Source organism: Heterodontus francisci, chromosome 8, assembly GCF_036365525.1.
Source record: "Heterodontus francisci isolate sHetFra1 chromosome 8, sHetFra1.hap1, whole genome shotgun sequence".
Lineage (NCBI taxonomy): Eukaryota > Metazoa > Chordata > Chondrichthyes > Heterodontiformes > Heterodontidae > Heterodontus > Heterodontus francisci.
The window spans coordinates 114,064,206-114,086,568 of record NC_090378.1 but is presented as its reverse complement, the minus strand read 5'-3'; the positions used below and the strand labels follow the sequence as shown (position 1 = coordinate 114,086,568).

At 51.3% G+C, this 22,363-nt stretch overlaps 1 protein-coding gene across 4 annotated transcripts in view; it reads right to left on the bottom strand.

Moving 5' to 3' along the window:
- The window catches only part of cep350 (centrosomal protein 350), a 223,134-nt gene extending 208,309 nt beyond the window's left edge, over positions 1-14,825 (bottom strand). For all 4 annotated transcript variants that reach the window (XM_068037945.1, XM_068037948.1, XM_068037946.1 and 1 more), the window contains exon 1: positions 14,671-14,825. The gene's annotated coding sequence lies outside the window, so the exon portion shown is untranslated. The remainder of the gene's footprint in view (positions 1-14,670) is intronic.
- Positions 14,826-22,363: the final 7,538 nt, after the last annotated feature.

Below are 22,363 nucleotides of genomic sequence, written 5' to 3'. Positions count from 1 at the left end.
AATAATTTCAGAGCATGACGGGCCCCTCCCATTTTTCTGTTTAGTTATTTTTTATTTTTTCATTTTTAGTTGGTTATTTTATTTTAGGTCTTTTTTATTTGGTTATTTTATTTGAGGTTTTTTAGTACGTTTAGTTTGTTTCTACTGTGCCTACCCACTGTTTGTTCTTTACAATTTTTGTTAATGTTGTGCTTTGTGCTTTAGTCTATTCACACCTTCTCTGTACTAACGCTTTGTCTTTCAGCAGACCATTAACATACCATTTGCCTCTGCTCCATGACCTTCTGGTCAGTTATTCTCTGTGACCTTGTCCTATCAACACCTCTTTTGTTCTCTCTTGCCCCACCCCCTGCTTAAAATCTTTTACATTTCTTATACATGTCAGTTCTGAAGAAGGGTCACTGACCTGAAACGTTAACTCTGCTTCTCTCTCCATAAATGCTGCCAGACCTGCAGAGTATTTCCAGCATTTCTTGTTTTTATTTGTAGAATGTAGATTGTGCTTAACTAATTTAATTGATTTTTTGGATGAGGTAACAGAGAAGGTTGATGAAGCTAAAGCAATGGATGTTGTCTATATGGATTTTAAGAAAGTGTTTGACAAACTTCCACATAAAAGGCTGGCTAACAAAATTGAGGCTCTTGGAATAGGAGGGTCAGTGTCAGCTTGGATAAAAAATTGGCTTAGGAAACAATACCCATGATAAATCTTTGTTTTTCAGACTGGAGGATGGTAGACAGTGGTGTTCCCCAAGTTTCAATGCGAACAGCACTGCTTTTTTTGATACACATAAATGACTTGGATATTGGAATACAGAGTAAAATTTCAAAATTTGCCAATGTTACAAAACTTGGAGGTGTGGCAGACAGTGAGGATGATACCAACTGACCACAACAGGACATAGATAGACTAGCAGAATGGGCAGATGGAATTTAATAGAGACAAATGTGAGGTGATGCATTTTGGCAGAAGGGAGAGGGAGCAGCAATAGAGACTAAGTGGAGCAGTTCTAAAGAGTGTGCAGGGACAGAGGGACCTGGGGGTTCACGGGCATAGATCTTTGAAGGTGGCAGGACATATTGAGAGTAGTTTGAATGGGATCTTGGGATTCATAAATAGAAATATGAGTACAAAAGCAAGAAAGTTATGCTGAACCTTTATAAAGTTTTGGTTAGGCCACAACAAGAGTAGTGTGTCCAGTTCTGGTCGCCTCACTTTAGAAAGGATGCAGAGGAGATTTACCAGAATTTTTTTTTTTAATTCATTCATTGGATGTGGGCGTCACTGGCCAGGCCAGCATTTATTGCCCATCCCTAATTGCCCTTGAACTGCTGCAGTCCATTTGGGGTAGGTATACCCACAGTGCTGTTAGGAAGGGAGTTCCAGGATTTTGACCCAGCGACAGTGAAGGAACGGCGATATAGTTCCAAATCAGGATGGTGTGTGACTTGGAGGGGAACTTGCAGGTGGTGGTTTTCCCATGTATTTGCTGCCCTTGTCCTTCTAGTTGGTAGAGATCGCGGGTTTGGAAGGTGCTGTCTACGGAGCCTTGCTGCAGTGCATCTTGTAGATGGCACACACAGCTGCCACTGTGCGTCGGTGGTGGAGGGCGTGAATGTTTGTGGATGGGGTGCCAATCAAGTGGGCTGCTATGTCCTGGATGGTGTCGAGCTTCTTGAGTGTTGTTGGAGCTGCACCCATCCAGGCAAGTGGACAGTATTCCATCACACTCCTGACTTGTGCCTTGTAGATGGTGGACAGGCTTTGGGGAGTCAGGAGGTGAGTTACTCGCTGCAGGATTCCTAGCCTCTGACCTGCTCTTGCAACCACGGCATTTATATGGCTACTCCAGTTCAGTTTCTGGTCAATGGTAGCCCCTGGAATGTTGATAGTGGGGGATTCAGCGATGGCAATGCCGTTGAATGTCATGGGGAGATGGTTAGATTCTCTCTTGTTGGAGATGGTCATTGCCTGGCACATATGTGGCGCGAATGGTTGCAGGGATGGGAGATATTAGCTACAATGTTAGGATGGAGAAGCTGGGGTTGTTCTCCTTGAAGCAGAGGAGATTGAGGGGAGTTTTGATAGAGGTGTACAAGATAATGCCAGGTTTGGATAGGGTACACAAAGAAAAGCTGTTCCCATTTGCTGATGGTACAAGAACTACGGGATACAGATTTAAGGTTTTGGACAAGAGATGCAGGGAGCTGAGAGGAAGAACCTTTTTACGCAGCAAGTGGTAATGACCTGGAATACACTGCCTGTGAGGGTGTTAGAAGCAGAGACGATCAATGATTTCAAAAGGAAACTGGATAGGCACTTGAGGGAAATAAACCAGGGGAATGGGACTGATTGGATTGCTCTACAGAGAGCTAGCATGGACTCAATGGGCCAAATAGCCTCTTTCTTTGCCATTAGGACTCTGACTGTTCACACTGAAAACACCCTCCTTCATGTTGTGTGGCACTACCACCAAGCTAAATCGAATAGATTCAGAACAGATCTAGCACTCAAAACTGGGCATCCATGAGGAGCTGCATGCCATCAGCAGCAGCAGAACTGTACCACAATCTGTAACCTCATGACCCAGCACATCCATCAATCTACCATTACCATCAAGCCAGGGGACCAACCCTTGTTCAACCATCTCCTTTTGATATTCAATAGCATTACCATTGCTGAATCCCTCACCATGAACATCCTGGAGGTTAGCATTGACCAGAAACTTAACTGGACCAGCTATATAAATACTGTGGCTGCAAGAGCAGTTCATAGGCTAGGAATTCTGCAGCGAGTAACTCACCTCAACTCCCCAAAGCCTGACCATTATTTACAAGGTACATATCAGGATGCCTTGGTGAATGCAGTTCCACCAATACTCAAGAATCTTGACGCCATACAGGACAAAGCTGCCCCCTATCCACCACCTTAAACATTCACTCCCTCCACCACCGGCACATGGTGGCAACAGTATGCACCATCTACAAGATGCATTACAGAAACTAGTCAAGCCTCCTTCAACAGCACCTTCCAAACCTGTGACCTCTACCACCTAGAAGGACAAGGGCAACAGATGCATGGGAGCACCACCCCCTGCAAGGTCCCCTCCAAGTCACATACCATCCTGACTTGGAAATATATCGCCGTTCCTTCACTGTCACTGAGTCAGAAACATGGAACTCCCTTCTGAACAGCACTGTGGAAACTGACCACCACCTTCTCAAGGGCATTTAGTGAAGGGCACTTAGTGCTGGCATAACCAGCAATGCCCAGCTTCTATGAACAAATATATTTTAAAAAGTCAGCGAGCAGCACCACAACTGTCCCAATTAATATCCAAAAACAAATAATGTTAGTAAATCAATACAGAACCTCATGAACCTATTAAAATGTAGGCTTTAGAACAGCGTCAAACAGAGCAAAGAGCGCAGCATCTGAATGTGCTCACGCTTCCAAAGGTCTACATGGTGTCTTCCTTCCTTCCTTGGCCAAGTGGGTAAACAAATGACTTGAATTTTTTTTTTGGGATGCTGGCAAGTCAGATATTGCCCATACCTAATGCTGCTGAGGGCATCACGAGTTAATTACACAGCGTGGAACTGGAAATACTTGTAGGCCAGGCCAGGTAAAACAGCAGGCTCCTTTCCATTAAGAACATTAGTGAACTAGTTGTTTTTACAACAACGCCGCAGCTTTCATGGTCATTTCATGGTGGCACCCATAGATTACCAGATTGCTGAATGAATTTCCATTCACATGGACTGCATTGTTCAGCCAGTAAATGAGTGACAACTGTGGAGCTAAAAGACCAAAAAGCCAAAAATACTCATTAAGGCGAGTCTTCACAAATGTCAACAGGCTGCTGTTCAGGGCTTGGATAACCCAACCAAAAAACAACTACAGCACTGCAGGGTCCTAACCATGGGTGGGAGGGACATGATCAGGAAATGGCAAGTCTGAGCTATTTTCCCGCTGGCTTGGTGGACCATATCCAATTTAACATTCAGATGTGGGTCGCGATAAAGGCAAGAAGACAGTTATGCAACACTGACTGGTTCAACAAAGCAGCTCCACTCTCTCCAATAGAATTTGCAACCTCAGCCTGTGCTGAATTAAGTTATCCCAGCTGGGAGAGGCACCCTTGACCTCAGTGTCCCCAAGCTACAGAAGGGAGAGGCGAGAGAAAACAAGTCACCCACCTGATTAAATCATGGAAAATTTACAACACAGGAGGCCATTTGGCCCATTGTGTCCGTACCAGTTGAAGAAGAGCTACCCAGCCTAATCCCACCTTCCGGCACTAGGTCCATAGCCCTTCAGGTCACAGCTGTTCAAGTCGACATTCAAGTACTTTTTAAATGTGGTGAGTTTCTGCCACTACCACCTTTTGAGGCAGTGAATTCCAGGTCCCCATCACCCACTTGGTGACAAAATGTTTCCTCATCTCCCTTCTAATCCTTCTCCCAATTACTTCTATGCCCCCTGGTTTTTGACCCCTCTACGAAGGTAAATAGGTCATCCCTATTTACTCTAAATAGGCTCCTCATAATTCTATACACCTCAATTAAGTCACCCCTCATCCTCCTCTGATTCAAGGAAGACAACCCAGCTGCCTGATCTTTCCCCACAGCTAAAATTGGCAACATCCTCATAAATTTCCAGTACAATCACATCTTTCCTCTAATTTGGTGACCTGCTAGATGTGGTGATCTCCACTAGAAAGTGCACACAAGGATAGGACAGAATAGAGCTTCTGCAGTGCAAATCTGAATCACCTGACAGCCACTCAGGCAAGATATCAGAATGAAGAAAACAGAAAATTGGGCAAAATGAGACATTCCAAACAATTAGAAACCACTGGAGTTGTAAAGGGAATGGCATTACATAGCAACTAGTTTTTATGCTTTGTTCCCATGTGTCAGTTAAATGGCACACATCAGAAAGGAATCTGAATCATGGCATCTCGTCGACGCCGAGAATGGCATTTTAATTTGAGTTTTTTGTTTATTTATCTGTTTTAATAAAGTTATTTTAAAACTGTAAATATGTACATAAAGGGGGCCTGAGGGATAAAGGCCCCCTCGATGTGAAAAATATAAAAGGGGCCTGGGGTATAAAGGTCACCTTGTGAAAACAAAAAAAAACGGGGGTTAGATTCAGAGTAAAGCTTCCTCTACACTGTCCCCATCAAACACTCCCAGGACAGGTACAGCACGGGGTTAGATACAGAGTAAAAGCTCCCTTTAGTCCACCCCAGTGTCACTGTCACCAATGTGCCTTTTGTTTTTATTTCCCATGCTGTGTGGACTTTCTGACAGCTCATTTACTGCTGACTCACTGCCGAGTGGTAGACCACTCTCAGACCACTCTCCTTCTCTCAGACCAAGAAGGAGATCACACTCAGTTCAGATTCCGCCCTACAGTAAACAGCCCACATAGAAAAAAAAATGGCATCTCATCACACGAGGCATTTAGTCAGAGCCTTCAAGGAAAGACCCCTTTCTACTGAGTTCTCAACTTGGAAACCTGCACACAATTACTGATTTTTTTCCCCCAGGTCCCATTTACACCATTAAAAAATGACTGCAACTGCCTGCATCAGACGTCTTTCGCACCATTACCAAGGGAAATTTATTTAAACCTGACCCTTATCTTATACTTCTAACATCAGGGGTGTTAACAGATAAACAGCCGAGTTACAAGACTCTGCATTAATTTATATTGAAGTTGTTCAAATTACACAATCACACAGCATAACTTAGTGAGGACGTGAACAACTGACTTTTATAAAGCAAATGTATTAAAACGTTCAAGCAGGAAGGTGGCGAAGGAGGGAAAGATGGGACAAAGGCACTTTCAAAGAGCTGCGCTTTAAGCAGGCTTCTGAAGATGAGATGTAGCAAGGCAGAAGGCTATAAAAGAGCAGCTGCAGTATGGGGACCAGATAGCTGAAAGCTGCGGCCCTGGTGGTACAGCATAAGCAGACTGGGAACTTAAAACAGACCAGAGCTGGAAGACTGCTGTGTATGGGCAAGAGAGACACAGTGCTGGAGGCAGTTACAGAGATGGGGAGGAGGGAAGTCATGATGGCATTTTTAGGTAAAGACAATGATTTTGAAATTAATGCACTGAGGGATGGAGTCAAATGGAGATCAGTAAGGTCAGAGGGTGCTAGATGAGTGGGAATGGGATGCTAACAGTGTTCTGGATGAGTTGAATAGATTGCAAAACAGTAACCAATAAATTGGCTTGAGGGGGCAGCTGATTAAAGAATCCATGGTTTTGGTACGTCAATATTATGAACACAGACCCAGGGGCCCCCAGTCACTACTGACACATTCCAGGAGGTGTCCCGGCAGCACCGACGCGCTCCCGGCGAGCACCACAAAGACCAGCGCACCCCCGGCGAGCCCCCGCTGCACCTCATGGGAGCTCCCGCCACGCTCCCAAGGAGCCCCCGACAGCCCCAGCCAGCTCCCAGGGAGCCCTCATAAATTCAGACACACTCCCAAGAGCCCCCCTGCAAACAAAGACACAGTCCCAGGAAAGCCCTGTAAATACCAACATGTTCCCATGAGCCCCCCTGTAAATTACGACATGCTCCCAGGGGACCCCTCTGTAAATACAGGCAAACTTACGGGGGGGGCCACCCCTGTAAATACTGACAGGCTCCCAGAGATCCTCCCTCCCATAAATACAGACACGCTCCCGGAGAACCCCCTGTAAATACAGACACGCTCCCGGGTAAACCCCCTGTAAATACAGACACGCTCCCGGGGATCCCCCCTGTAAATACAGACACGCTCCCGGGGATCCCCCCTGTAAATACAGACACGCTCCCGGGGATCCCCCCTGTAAATACAGACACGCTCCCGGGGATCCCCCCTGTAAATACAGACACGCTCCCGGGGATCCCCCCTGTAAATACAGACACGCTCCCGGGGATCCCCCCTGTAAATACAGACACGCTCCCGGGGATCCCCCCTGTAAATACAGACACGCTCCCGGGGATCCCCCCTGTAAATACAGACACGCTCCCGGGGATCCCCCCTGTAAATACAGACACGCTCCCGGGGATCCCCCCTGTAAATACAGACACGCTCCCGGGGATCCCCCCTGTAAATACAGACACGCTCCCGGGGATCCCCCCTGTAAATACAGACACGCTCCCGGGGATCCCCCCTGTAAATACAGACACGCTCCCGGGGATCCCCCCTGTAAATACAGACACGCTCCCGGGGATCCCCCCTGTAAATACAGACACGCTCCCGGGGATCCCCCCTGTAAATACAGACACGCTCCCAGGGATCCCCCCTGTAAATACAGACACGCTCCCGGGGATCCCCCCTGTAAATACAGACACGCTCCCGGGGATCCCCCCTGTAAATACAGACACGCTCCCGGGGATCCCCCCTGTAAATACAGACACGCTCCCGGGGATCCCCCCTGTAAATACAGACACGCTCCAGGGGATCCCCCCTGTAAATACAGACACGCTCCAGGGGATCCCCCCTGTAAATACAGACACGCTCCCGGGGATCCCCCCTGTAAATACAGACACACTCCAGGGGACTCTCCTGTAAACAGACTTGCTCAAACGAACCGCCCCCCAGCACCACCCCCACCCCCCCCCCCCCCCCAACCTCTCCCCACCGCACCCTGACCCCCGTAAATACAGACATGCTCCCGGGCACTCCCTTGTAAACACAGACACGCTGCCAGGGACCGCCCCCCCACCTGTAAATACCGACATGCTCCCAGCGACTCCCCCTTCAAATACAAATGTTTCAGGGGACCGGGGACCCCTCCCCCACCCCCCCACAAATACAGAAACGCTCCAGGGACTGTTTTTTATTTATTCATTCATGGGATGTGGGTGTCACTGTCTAGGCCAGCATTTATTGCCCATCCCTAATTGCCCTTGAGAAGGTGGCGGTGACCTGCCTTCTTGAACCGCTGCAGTCCATGTGGGGCAGGTACACCCACAGTGCTGTTACAAAGGAAGTTCCAGGATTTTGGCCCAGTGACAGTGAAGGAACGACGATAAAGTTTCAAGTCAGGATAGTGTGTGACTTGGAGGGGAACTTGCAGGTGGTGGTGCTCCCATGTATTTGCTGCCTTTGTCCTTCTGGTTGGTAGAGATCGCAGGTTTGGGAGGTGCTGTCTAAGCAGCCTTGGTGCATTGCTGCAGTGCATCTTGTAGATGGTACACACTGCTGCACTGTGCGTCGGTGGTGGATGGGATGCCAATCAAGCAGGCTGCTTTGTCCTGGATGGTGTCGAGCTTCTTGAGTGTTGTTGGAGCTGCACCCATCCAGGCAAGTGGAGTGTATTCCATCACACTCCTGACTCCCCCTGCAAATACAAACACGCCCCCGGGGACCTCCCTGTAAATACTGACACTCCCGGGGACCTCCCTGTAATTACTGACACTCCCACGGTACCCTGTAATTATTGACACTCTCCCGGGGACCCCCTGTAATTACTGACACTCTCCCGGGGACCCCCTGTAATTACTGGCACACTTCCAGGATTCTACGTAAATACTGACATGCTCCCAGCTCACCACACCCCATTAGGACTTTTTTTTTGAGAGCTTGTAAAGGAGTGTTAGTCAACTAATCAACTATTGAGGGCATCACAGCCAAAGCCAATCTTGTTCTCATCTGACATCCAAACCCACGCACATTCCAGGACTGGAAACCTTCCCAATTCTTCTCTCTGTAGGCCATGACTACTGACTGTAGCAGACAATCATGACGAAACTGAGGCTTGGCAGGTTACATTATGAGGACAGGTGGTTTAAATCTGGCTGATATTCCCTTTAGTTTAGAAGATTTGGGGTGAGCTGATCGAACTGTTTAAAATGTTGAAAGGATTTGGCAGGCTAGATAAAGAGAAACCATTTCCTTTGGTGAGGGCATCAAGAGAAAGGGGGCAAGATTTTAAAATTAGAGCTAGGCCATTTGGTAAACTGAAACATTTAAGATTCAGTTTGATAGATTTTTGTTAGGGAAGGATATTAAGCAATGTGGAGGAACAGCAGGTAAGTGGAGTTGAGGTGGAAATCAGTCATGATTTAAGTGAACGGCGGAGCAGGCTTGAGAGGCCTACTTCGTTTCCCTATGTCCTCTCAGACTAGATGTCCCATCTAACCTGCTGCTCAGTTTGGGATTAAGCTAACACAACCAAAACAATCTGCTTTACCAAAAAAAAGCAAAGTTTAGTCCTGTAATTTAACTGTCACAGCCCATGCAGATCAGTAAGAAAACAGACTCAGAACTGGAAGTCAAATGCTAATGAAATACTGTCACCAAGGAAATAAAACCTTGGTAACCTCTTTTTGCATATTCAGTATTTTGGACTGCAGTGTAAAACAATGATCTGATTTACATTGTGTCAGTCAGAAAAAATGGACCAAACAAAAAGCATGGCATAAATCCTCAGCACTTCCAGGAACCAGTGACAGCATGCAGAAATTAAAACACTTTATGGCAGATGTCCAGGGTTCTTTTTTCCCCTAAAAGCCTCATGATTCACTGTGTCAAAGACTAAACCTGGGTACAAAGTAGCCTGGAACTTCGGCAACATACAGGACAGACACTATACTTTGTTCCAACAGAACCACCCTAATCCATGCACACAGCTTCTTCCTGCATTCCGAAATCCAGACTTCACTCTCAATTCTTTCATATGTAGGAGTACCAAATTTTCATTTTGAGCTCTTAAAAAAGTGAGGAGATGACAAGTATTTGTTACAACACACTAAGGATGCAGGGAATATGGTGACATGTAGTGTAACACTGCATATTATGGAGTTCAGGAGAAACCGGGGTTGGGGGGTGGGGGGGGGGGATTTCAAAGCACCATCAGCCATCAATAAAATAGATGGGTTGCAACAGGGAATGGCTTGCAGCAATACATCAAATCTCAGACAATAATATGTACCCCACCAGGAACACAAGAGATGAACAAGAACAACACAGATCTTTTAACAATATTTAGTTCAGACTTTCTAGGAAATAAAAGTTGTTGATTAGATAAAACAGGAAACCAAACTTCTTGGCAGAGATGTGAGAGTTCCATTTGAGATCAAAGGAGACAGTGAAGCCCAGAATAAAAACAACTGAAGGACAACCAGGGTGGAGTCAAGGTAAGAGGTGACTGCGATTTGTCAGATTTGCAAGATAAACTGAACTGTTTTTTTCAATAATTGAACATTAGATTTTATTGCACCCAAAAACATGGAAGAGATTCAGATGCAGAGATTCAGCCACTGCACTGCAAGATGAATGAGGTGGTGTGCGATCTGAAGGATGTTGATGAATGGAGGATGAATAAGGCTGGGTGATTAGTGGAGGAAGTCATTAATATGGTGAAGAAACAGCGTGGGAAATAGGTCAGAGCCCTGAGAAATGGAAACTGATAGTGAGTGGAGGAACCATTAACTACTGAGGAAAATGCTGGATAGCCATAAATAAACAAAACTTTGGTGGAAAGCCATTTGATGGCAATATGTTTTGAAATGCGTCAAGGGCCCAAGATGTGCAAGTTTGCAACAAATAAATCATCTGACTAGAACCACTAGGCAGGAAGATGGTTAGTGATATCAAAATATGAACAGGTGATCATGGATTCAAGCAAAACTTTCAAGGTGAAGGTTAATCAAGGGGAACAAATTCCTGTCTTTCCACTCCACACCATTTCAGAAGTTCCACAAGGATCTACACTTGGTCCACTCCTCACCCTTAGCAATATGCTGCTCTTTGACAATACCATTCTCCACACATGGGGGCATCTTCCATACATAAACAAATGACATTCAGCTTTATTGCTCCACCACTTCTGTCAACCCCACTACAGCCTCTGCATTGTCAGATATTTTTGCCCAGCACCAGTCTTGAACAAGCCACAATTTCCTCCAGGGAAACATTGGGAAGACTGAAGCCATCATCATCAGTTCCACACCTTGAACCTGTGCCCTCACCACTGACTCCAACACCCTGCCACATGCTCTCCACTTACTTCTACCGTCCCTACCACAGCCCACCTGCTGCTATTTGCTACCTCCAGATTTATTTCAAAGCTCTCCTAGCCAGTTTCCAATCTCTCCATAAACTTGAGCAAAACAAAACTCTGTCAGCCACGTCCTATTCCCTACCAATCCTGCTTGTCCTACACCCCCCATCTTAGTTGACCTTGACTACTGGTCTCCTAATGCCTCAAGTTTAAAAATTGGATCCTTCCATATCTCTGTATGTAACCTTGAGCTGTGCAACTTTCTCCTTGAACTTTGTTCTTCTGACTGCAGCCTCATGCACTCTCTCCCCATCACTGGCGGTTGCCCCTTCAGTCACCCAAGCCACAGGAAATGCAATTTCCTCCCTAAAACCTTTTTGCTGAACCATCTCTCTCTCCTCCTTTAAGATACTTCTTAGAATCCACCTCTTTGATCACTCTTCTTAACCTCTCCATTTTTATTTCTCCTTACACCTCTGGGACTTGTACCTACATCAACACCGTATCAATGGAAGTTGAAGAAGTGACTCATGTAACTGTAGGACAATAGAACAGCAGATTGACGGCAATGAGGAAAGGGGTTATTTTCCTTCAGAGCAAGGATAGCTCTAAGGAAAGATGGCAGAAAAGTAATGAAAACCAAAATGATGGTAAGCAATAAACTCAAAAGCCTGGAGTGTTCACTCAATCACATTGGCTTTTTCAGTGTAATTGGTGCAGAAGATCGTAGAATTGCACACAGAATATGCATTCACCATAACTCAGGAATTTCCACAATCTTTTGTACTAGCTTTACAAACATCACACTGGAAACTGGCCCCACTCTCAAAACTAGCCTGTCTATCGGGAGTTTCCACTAATTGCACTCACTTTTGGGACTTCAGGAAGGCTTCAAAAATTAGACAGGTTCTTTTGTGCACAAGGACACTAAAAAAGTAAGTTTAAACACTTTTAAATGTATGTTTTAATTTACTAAGAAATAGGCCAACAGAACTAGAAAATAGCTTTATCTACTTATTAAAAGTGAATTTTAATAATTTAAAATCAGATTACTCTGGCATAAGCCCGACTCCCACAGCTACCCCGACTACACTTCCTCACACCATGCCTCCTGCAAGGATTCCATTCCTTTCTCCCAGTTTCTCCATCTCCAACGAATCCGTTCTGATGATGCAACCTTCCACAACTGTCCTTCTGATATGTCTTCCTTTTCCCTCAACCGAGGAATCCCCCCCCCCCTCCCTCCCTGTGGTGGACAGGGCCCTTAACCATGTCCGACCCATTTCCCGCACTTCTGCCCTCACCCCTTCCCCTCCCTCCCAGAACCGCGACAGGGTTCCCCTTGTCCTCACTTTCCACCCCACCAGCCTCCACACCCAAAGGATCATCCTCCACCATTTCCATCAACCCCAGCGCGATGCCACCACCAAACACATCTTCCCCTCCCCTGTCAGCATTCCAAAGAGACCTACACGACACCTTAGTCCACTCTTCCACTACCCCGACACCTCCTCCCCTTCCCATGGCATCTTCCCATGCAAACGCAGGTGGTTTAACACATGCCATTTTACCTCCTCTCTCCTCACCATCCAAGGCCCCAAACATTCCTTCCAGGTGAAGCAGCGATTTACTTGTACTTCTTTCAATTTAATACACTGTATTCACTGTTTACAATGCGGTCATTACAATGGGGAGACCAAACGTAGATTAGGTGACGGCTTTGCAGAACACCTCCGCTCAGTCTGCAAGCATGACTCTGAGCTTCCAGTTGCTTGCCATTTTAATTCACCACCCTGCTTTCATGCCCACATTTCTGTCCTTGGCCTGCTGCAGTGTTCCAGTGGACAGCAACATACGGTCGAGGAACAGCACCGTATTTTTCGATTAGGCATTCTACAGCCCTCTGGACTCAACGTTGATTTCGACAATTTCAGCTCCACTGTCATTTTGATTTTTTTTTTGACCATGTCTTAAATTGATTTTTCATGTTTTTGCTTTCGGACACAGCTGTTTATTATTCTGCCATTAACACTTTCTCTGGACAGAGGCTTTGTCTTCTACTACGGCTATTACCACTTCCTTTGCCTTTTGCTCCATGACATATTTGTCATTTAATCTCTCCTGCCCTCCGCCCTATCACAGGCCTTCCTTTTTGTTGTTCTCCCCCCTCTCGCTTGCTCAAAACCTATGACAATTCTAACCTTTGCCAGTTCTGATGAAAGGTAACAGATCTGAAACGTTAACTCCATTTCTCTCCCCACAGATGCTGCCAGAGCTGCTGAGTATTTCCAGCACTTTGTTATTATTTCAGATTTACAGCATCCATTGTATTTTGATTTTATGTCAGATTACTCAAGTGGTGGATTGACACGGATTAAAAATGCTTATTTTTTGTAACAACCTATCTTAGGTGTTTATAGTCAAACTTCAGGTTACCACTTTTAAATATTAAGGAAAATTTTTAAAGCAATTTTTTAAACATTGCCAGATTGCACAGATTCATGGCAGATTTTGTATCCTGCAATATGTAAACATGTTTGAGCAGAAACATTGGTCGGGGAGGGGGGTGCAGGGGAGTAAACTCTTAAAAATGGGTACAAAATTATGCCAGAATCGACAATTATGGCCAAAGTGCAAACTCTACCTCACAGACTGTGGTCTAACTCCAATCCGGGCATTGAGGGCTTCAAAGAATTACACAGAAATTTACAACAAGGAAACGGACAAGGGCAACTAAGACTGCTGGGGGTATGTCCCGCACCAGCGCAGCATTCATAATGTTAAGCTGCCTGCTCTGCTCTGGTTGTTCGGATGGACTGTTAAACCAAGGTCCCAACGGCTCTCTCAGCTCGATGTAAAAGTCTGACACTACTTTGAAGACAGAGGAGATTGTCCAACATTTATCCCTCAACCAACATCAGTAACCCAGATAGAAACTTAGGAATTGCTAGTTCACCTTCCTCCCTCCTGGTAACTGTATGATGAAACAATGACAAAATTATTGACTAACTATGACAAACAATCTCTATGCATTAGTTGACAACAGACCCCAGGCAAATGGTGTGTCTACTGGGGTTGGACAATGAACTCATTATAAGTACGGCGAGCATGAGAACCGCGGCGCTACGTGAACCTGGCATTTAACTCATTTGTTCTTTGGTGGGATCTTGCTGTGCGCAAATCACTCACCATGTTCCTTACATCACAACACTGACAGTACAGGTTGTTAAAGGGCCGGGCGGCGGGGGAAGAATGCTAAGGATGGGACAGGAGTTATAGAAATACAGGGTCTTGGGATCGCTCCCGTCTCGCTTTAGGCAGCTCTCGGAGCAGCTGTCAATGGGTGGCAGGCCGGACTCCCAGGCCCTAGGCCTCAGCCACACAGCCCCCAGTGCGAACAGAGACACCGGCTACGATCCACACAACAATACACCACATAAACCTCACTCTGGGCCCCGGGCTGTAGCCCAGCCGCTGCCCGTTCCACCCCGCACATACCTGGCAGGACTGCCGACGGTACAGCTCCGGTTCCCCTCCCTCCCGGCGGGTCGGAGCCCCGGAGCCAACTCCCTGCCCAGCCCCGGCCTGCCAGGCCCAACGCAAGCCCGGGGCTGGATTTGAAAGGCGCGAACCCTCCTGCTGCCGTTTACCTGGCACGGGCCGTGGCCGGGCATCTCTTCTATCTGCGGGTGTCCTGTCTCCAGATCTCAGCAACCGTTAGCAACGCTCGCGCTCGGCCCTCTGTGACGCCATGAACCGCTCCTGCGCGTGAGCGGCCGCGGCACCGCCACAGTCTCGCGAGACTGGAACCCGGACTCCGCTCATAGTACTGCCCACCCACCCACTCTGACATTCCCCACTCTCCACCCTCCCCCACCCTCTCCTACATTCCCCACCCACTCTCCAGCCTCTACTCCCCACCCTCCCCCTCCGCGACATTCTACACCCTCTCCTACATTCCCCACCTACACACTCCCTACCCTCCCCCCCTACACTCTCCACCCTCCCCTCCCCCACACTCTCCACCCTCTCCTACATTCCCCACCCACCCACTCTCCACCCTCCCCTCCCCCACACTCTCCACCCTCTCCTACATTCCCCACCCACCCACTCTCCACCCTCCCCTCCCCCACACTCTCCACCCTCTCCTACATTCCCCACCCACCCACTCTCCACCCTCCCCCACACTCTCCACCCTCCCCTCCCCCACACTCTCCACCCTCTCCTACATTCCCCACCCACCCACTCTCCACCCTCCCCTCCCCCACACTCTCCACCCTCTCCTACATTCCCCACCCACCCACTCTCCACCCTCCCCCCCCCCACACTCTCCACCCTCCCCCCCCCACACTCTCCACCCTCTCCTACATTCCCCACCCACCCACTCTCCACCCTCCCCTCCCCCACACTCTCCACCCTCTCCTACATTCCCCACCCACCCACTCTCCACCCTCTCCTACATTCCCCACCCACTCTCCACCCTCTCCTACATTCCCCACCCACCCACCCACTCTCCACCCTCTCCTACATTCCCCACCCACCCACTCTCCACCCTCTCCTACATTCCCCACCCACCCACTCTCCACCCTCTCCTACATTCCCCACACTCCCCACCCTCCCCACCCTCCCCCTCCGCGACATTCTCCACCCTCTCCTATATTCCCCAACCCCACACTCCCTACCCTCCCCAACCCCACACTCCCTACCCTCCCCTACGCCACACTCCCTACCCTCCCCCCCCTACACTCTCCACCCTCCCCTCCCCCACACTCTCCACCCTCTCCTATATTCCCCACCCCCACACTGCCTACCCTTCCCCCACACTCCCCACCCTTCCCCACACTCCCCACCCTTCCCCCCCCCCACACTCCCTACCCTTCCCCCCCCACACTCCCTACCCTTCCCCCCCACCACACTCTCCACCCTTCCCCCTCCCCCACACTCTCCACCCTTCCCCCTCCCCCACACTCTCCACCCTCTCCTACATTCCCCACCCATCCACCCACTCTCCACCCTCCCCTCCCCCACACTCTCCACCCTCCCCTCCCCCACACTCTCCACCCTCCCCTCCCCCACACTCTCCACCCTCTCCTACATTCTCCACCCTCCCCCCCCCACACTCTCCACCCTCCCCCCCCACACTCTCTACCCTCCCCCCCCACACTCTCCACCCTCCCCCCCCCCACACTCTCCACCCTCTCCTACATTCCCCACCCACCCACTCTCCACCCTCTCCTACATTCCCCACACTCCCCACCCTCCCCCTCCGCGACATTCTCCACCCTCTCCTATATTCCCCAACCCCACACTCCCTACCCTCCCCTACGCCACACTCTCCTACATTCCCCACCCCCACACTCCCTACCCTCCCCCCCTACACTCTCCACCCTCCCCTCCCCCACACTCTCCACCCTCTCCTATATTCCCCACCCCCACACTGCCTACCCTTCCCCCACACTGCCTACCCTTCCCCCACACTGCCTACCCTTCCCCCACACTCCCCACCCTTCCCCACACTCCCCACCCTTCCCCCCCCACACTCCCTACCCTTCCCCCCCCACCACACTCTCCACCCTTCCCCCCCCACACTCTCCACCCTTCCCCCCCCACACTCTCCACCCTTCCCCCCCACACTCGCCACCATTCCCCCCCCACACTCCCCACCCTTCCCCCCACCCACACTCTCCACCGTCCCCCCCCCCACACACTCTCCACCGTCCCCCCCTCCACACACTCTCCACCCTCCCCCCCCACACTCTCCACCCTCCCCCCCCCTACACTCTCCACCCTCCCCCCCTACACTCTCCACCCTCCCCCCCCCACACTCTCCACCCTCCCCTCCCCCAAACTCTCCACACTCTCCTACATTCCCCACCCCCACATTCCTTACCCTCCCCCACACTCCCTCCCCTCCCCCACATTCTCCTACATTCCCCACCCCCACACTCCCTACCCTCCCCCCCTACACTCTCCACCCTCCCCTCCCCCACACTCTCCACCATCTCCTATATTCCCCACCCCCACACTCCCTACCCTTCCCCCACACTCCCTACCCTTCCCCCACACTCTCCACCCTCCCCCTACACTCTCCATCTCCCCCCCCCTACACTCTCCATCTCTCCCCCCTACACTCTCCACCCTCCCCCCCCCCCCCCCACACTCTCCACCCTCCCCCAAACTCTCCACACTCTCCTACATTCCCCACCCCCACACTCCTTACCCTCCCCCACACTCCCTACCCTCCCCCACACTCCCCACCCTCTCCTACATTCCCCACCCCCACACTCCTTACCCTCCCACTCCCCCACACTACCCCCACACTCCTACATTCCCCACCCCCACACTCCTTACCCTCCCCCACACTCCCTACCCTCCCCCTCCCCCACCCTCCCCTCCCCACTCTCCACCCTCTCCTACATTCCCCACCCACCCACTCTCCACCCTCTCCTACATTCCCCACACTCCCCACCCTCCCCGACATTCTCCACCCTCTCCTATATTCCCCAACCCCACACTCCCTACCCTCCCCTCCCCCACATTCTCCTACATTCCCCACCCCCACACTCCCTACCCTCCCCCCTACACTCTCCACCCTCCCCTCCCCCACACTCTCCACCATCTCCTATATTCCCCACCCCCACACTCCCTACCCTTCCCCCACACTCTCCACCCTCCCCCTACACTCTCCATCTCCCCCCCCCCCACACTCTTCATCTCCCCCCCCCTACACTCTCCACCCTCCCCAAATTACACTCTCCACCCACCACCCCCCCCACACTCCCCACCCTCCCCCCCCCCACGCCACCCTCCCCCCCCCACACACTCCACCCTCACCCCCCCACACTCTCCACCCTCTCCAATATTCCCCAACCCCACACTCCCTACCCTCCCCTCCCCCACACTCTCCTACATTCCCCCACCCTCTCCTATATTCCCCACCCCCACACTCCCTACCCTTCCCCCACACTCTCCACCCTCCCCTCCCCCACACTCTCCTACATTCCCCCACCCTCTCCTATATTCCCCACCCCCACACTCCCTACCCTTCCCCCACACTCTCCACCCTCCCCTCCCCCACACTCTCCTACATTCCCCCACCCTCTCCTATATTCCCCACCCCCACATTCCCTACCCTTCCCCCACACTCTCCACCCTCCCCACCCCCACACTCCCTACCCCCACACTCCCTACCCTTCCCCCACACTCTCCACCCTCCCCTCCCCCACACTCCCTACCCTTCCCACACACTCTCCACCCTCTCCCCCCCCTACATTCTCCACCCACCCACTCTCCACCCGCCCCTCCCCCACACTCTCCACCCTCTCCTACATTCCCCATCCACTCTCCACCCTCCCCAAGACTCTCCACCCTCTCCTACATTCCCCACCCACCCACTCTTCACCCTCCCCTCCCCCACACTCTCCACCCTTTCCTACATTCCCCACCCACCCACTCTCCACCCTCCCCTCCCCCCTACACTCTCCACCCTCCCCTTCCCCCCACACTCCACCCTCCCCTCCCCACACTCTGCACCCTCTCCTACATTCCCCTCCCCCCCACACTCTCCACCCTCCCCTCCCCCACACTCTCCACCCTCTCCTATATTCCCCACCCCCACACTCCCTACACCCCCCACACTTTCCACCCTCCCGCCCCCCCCCACATTCTCCACCCTCTGCTATATTCCCCACTCCCACACTCCCTACCCTCTCCCCCCCCACACTCCCCACCCTTCCCCCCCCACACTCTCCACCGTCCCCCCCCCACACTCTCCACCGTCTCCCCCCCACACACACTCTCCACCCTCCCCCCCCACACTCTACACCCTCCCCCCCCCACTCTCCACCCTCCCCCCTACACTCTCCACCCTCCCCCCCCCCACACTCTCCACCCTCCCCCCCCCCACACTCTCCACCCTCCCCCCCCCACACTCTCCACCCTCCCCTCCCCCAAACTCTCCACACTCTCCTACATTCCCCACCCTCACACTCCTTACCCTCCCCCACACTCCCTACCCTCCCCCTCCCCCACACTCCCCACCCTCTCCTACATTCCCCACCCTCACACTCCTTACCCTCCCCCTCCCCCACACTCCCCACACTCTCCTACATTCCCCACCCCCACAGTCCTTACCCTCCCCCACACTCCCTACCCTCCCCCACACTCCCCACACTCCCTACCCTCCCCCTCCCCCACACTCCCCACCCTCCCCTCCCCACTCTCCACCCTGTCCTACATTCCCAACCCCCACACTCCCCACCCTCTCCTACATTCCCCACCCCCACACTCCCCACCCTCCCCCACCCCACATTCTCCACCCTCTCCTACATTCCCCACCCCCACACTCCCTACCCTCCCCCACACTCCCCATCCTCCACCACTCCCACACTCTCCACCCTCTCCTACATTTCCCCTCCCCCACACTCCCCAACCTCCCCCACACCCCCCACCCATTTCCCACACTCCCCTATCTTCAAAGTGGATCCCACAGGTTTTTCCTGAAAACAGCAGACTTTTGCACCTTGAACTCTTAACGCCTCTTACCCTTTACCTTCTATCTATCCTTTCTTGAGTTTGCATCTGAGAGTGAATGCATGCATGGATGGTGTTAAGAACATTTTGGGTTATTATTGTTTAATAAATACTTCATCTTCTGTTTTAAATTCATGAGAAAACCTGTCAATATCTGTTTGTTTAGCCAACAAAACACAGGGCTGCATCTTATTAGCTCGGCGACAAGCTTTAAAAATGGTGGCTCGCCATCGTGGAGCCGCAGTGATGTTCAGCGTGACAGCTTATTAACATACGCATGACTAGATGCCCCCCCGCCAAACGACATGGAGGGGGTGAGATTTTCTGTGCCATGATCAGCATTGGGTCAGCTGAAGATCAGGTACTGGGGCAGCCAGTCCTAAAGGCCTGCTCAGGTCAGGAAAAAAAAACCTGACCCAAGCCTCACAGAACCACGTCGGACCAGAGCCCGACCCGGCCCAAGTCCCTCCATTTTTTCCCGTGCCTGACCCGACTCAATCCGAGCCCGACCCGACCACTGGAATGTTCACTTTACCTACCTTCTGATTCCGAATCTGTTTCTTTTTAAACAACCTTTCAAGTCCAATTAATACTGTGTGTGTCCACCCAGACCTGGCCCGACCCAGACCTCGCCCAACCCAGACCTGGCCCGACCCGACCCGACCCGAGCCCGAAAGCTGGACCCAGAAGAGCGACCCGAGCCCGACCCAAACCCGACACATGTCGTCGGGTCCTGTCAGATTCGGGTCGGGTAGCCGGCCTTTAGCCAGCCCTGCATTAGTTTTAAAACCTACAGAAGCAACTTGCAGCCAGAGGTTAGTGCAGTGTTTGACTGTGGAATAACCTTTTCATTTCTGGATCGTTCAAAAATCCGAGGATAGCAGGGGGGCGCTCCAGGGTGGCCACACGGTTCAGCGATGCCTCCCTGCTCACTTTCCTCCAGACTGTGTGGGCAAGACCAAGTCAGCCTGGCTGGAGGTGGCAGAGGAGGTCAGCAGACGTGGGGCCATCCGGCATGACTGGGTCCAATGCTGGAAGAGGATGAACAATCTGCTTTGCACCACAAAAGTAAGTGGCACTTTGTATCATGGCCCCACTGAACCTGGGTGTCCCACACAGAGTGGCACATGTGTGCCACTGCCATGCCAAAGACAGGGAGATTGGACATGGAGGACAGTTGTGACATGAATGGATGAAAGTATGAAAGACCTCGCCCTTATCTGCTGTTCAGAGAATGGCATCTACATGAGCGACTCACTCAGTAGGTCAGACTGAGCCTTCTCCACCTTTGGGCCCAGCACCCCTCTTGTGACATGTGTCATGTTGTTGATTTGCCATGTTTAATATCTGCCTCCTTGCTCCTCCGGACAAAGAAAGCCCACAATGCTCATGAGGTGAGTCGGACTGTTGGAGGAGTGCCAGATCTCTGAGCGCTGACACAGGCTGAGGAGGAGGCCCTGGAACTGGCATCAATTCATGTGAACCATGCAGTCAGTGACGTAGAGCTGGGGGTCCACAGTGACAGCTATTTGATATACACAATGATCACTGTGAAAATATTACTGTTTGACACAATGCTGTCATAATCGTTACATGCTCACCATCAAGACTGACAGTGTGCTCTTCTCATTGTATCTTGCAGGTAAATTTTCTGAATTGAACCCTGTGGCCCAGGAGTCCTCCCGCTCCTCAGAGGAAGAGACATCCTCAGAGGAAGCAGCGTCCTATGAACTCCTGCACCTTCCACCAGCGCAGATGCAGTCACCTCGGTGGGAATCCGATCGACCTTGGAATCTGGGTCACAAGCTGGTGAGAGCACTGCACACACAGCCGAGCAGCTGACTGAGGCTGAAACAGCCAAGGCCCCTGACTGTCGGAGGACTGTGAGTGGCCAGGCCCATGTTGAGCCCCAGGCTACTGATGACCCTCTGTTGTCGGCAGCACTGGGCATGCTGGATCTGCAGCAGCAGTCGTGGCAATGTCGGATGGAGATGCCGCAGGCCATGTGCAGTCCTGAGTGGATGATGGGGGAGTCCATCCAGGATGTGACAGCTGCCGTGTCCCAGGCATTTGAGCACATGGCGTCATACATGGAGACAGCGGTGGCCCTCCTGGTGAACCACATTCCATTAATCCGCGCTGACCTGCAATCCCTCGCTGAGGCCATCAGATCCACACAGCTGTAGCAAGGCGAGAGAGGGACCAGGGGCATGGAGACTGTCCCTGTCCCTGGTCCTTCTTGGGAGAGCAGAGATTCAAAGGAGCCTTGAGATGGAGGAGGTGAGCCTGCTCGTCATATCTGGGGTCCCCTCTCTAGTTGATTCCAATGTGGCGACCAGCCCCTCCGCCGCTGAGTCAAGCTCCAGCAGCCACGACGCCTGAGGAGGGTTCTGTGATGACGCAGGAATCCCCCAGCCAGCCTGGCCCTCCAGGCCTCGTGCGCACAGAGGATGACCGCTAAAGATATCTACAGCCAAAGGGCAATGTGATCAGCAGCCTTGCTCCAGTCAGGCTGCTAGCGCAGAGGTTGCACCGCGAAGGAGCCACAAGCATTTCCAAAAAACACCGTGACACAGATGGGTCTGCATGGGTGATACAACACTGTAAAAGTTATTCACTAAATCTTCTTCAATAACATGTGTGTTGCTTTTACTGTGTGAATGACGTGTGCCAGCGTGTGCTGATCTTGTCTCCTCCCATTACATCATTGCCTTTCAGAACTGCCAGTGTATGGAATAACATCGTTGCTATGCCAGTTTCGCTCATGTGTGTCTCCATGGATGCAGCAACATGGACAATGGCTTTTGGTTG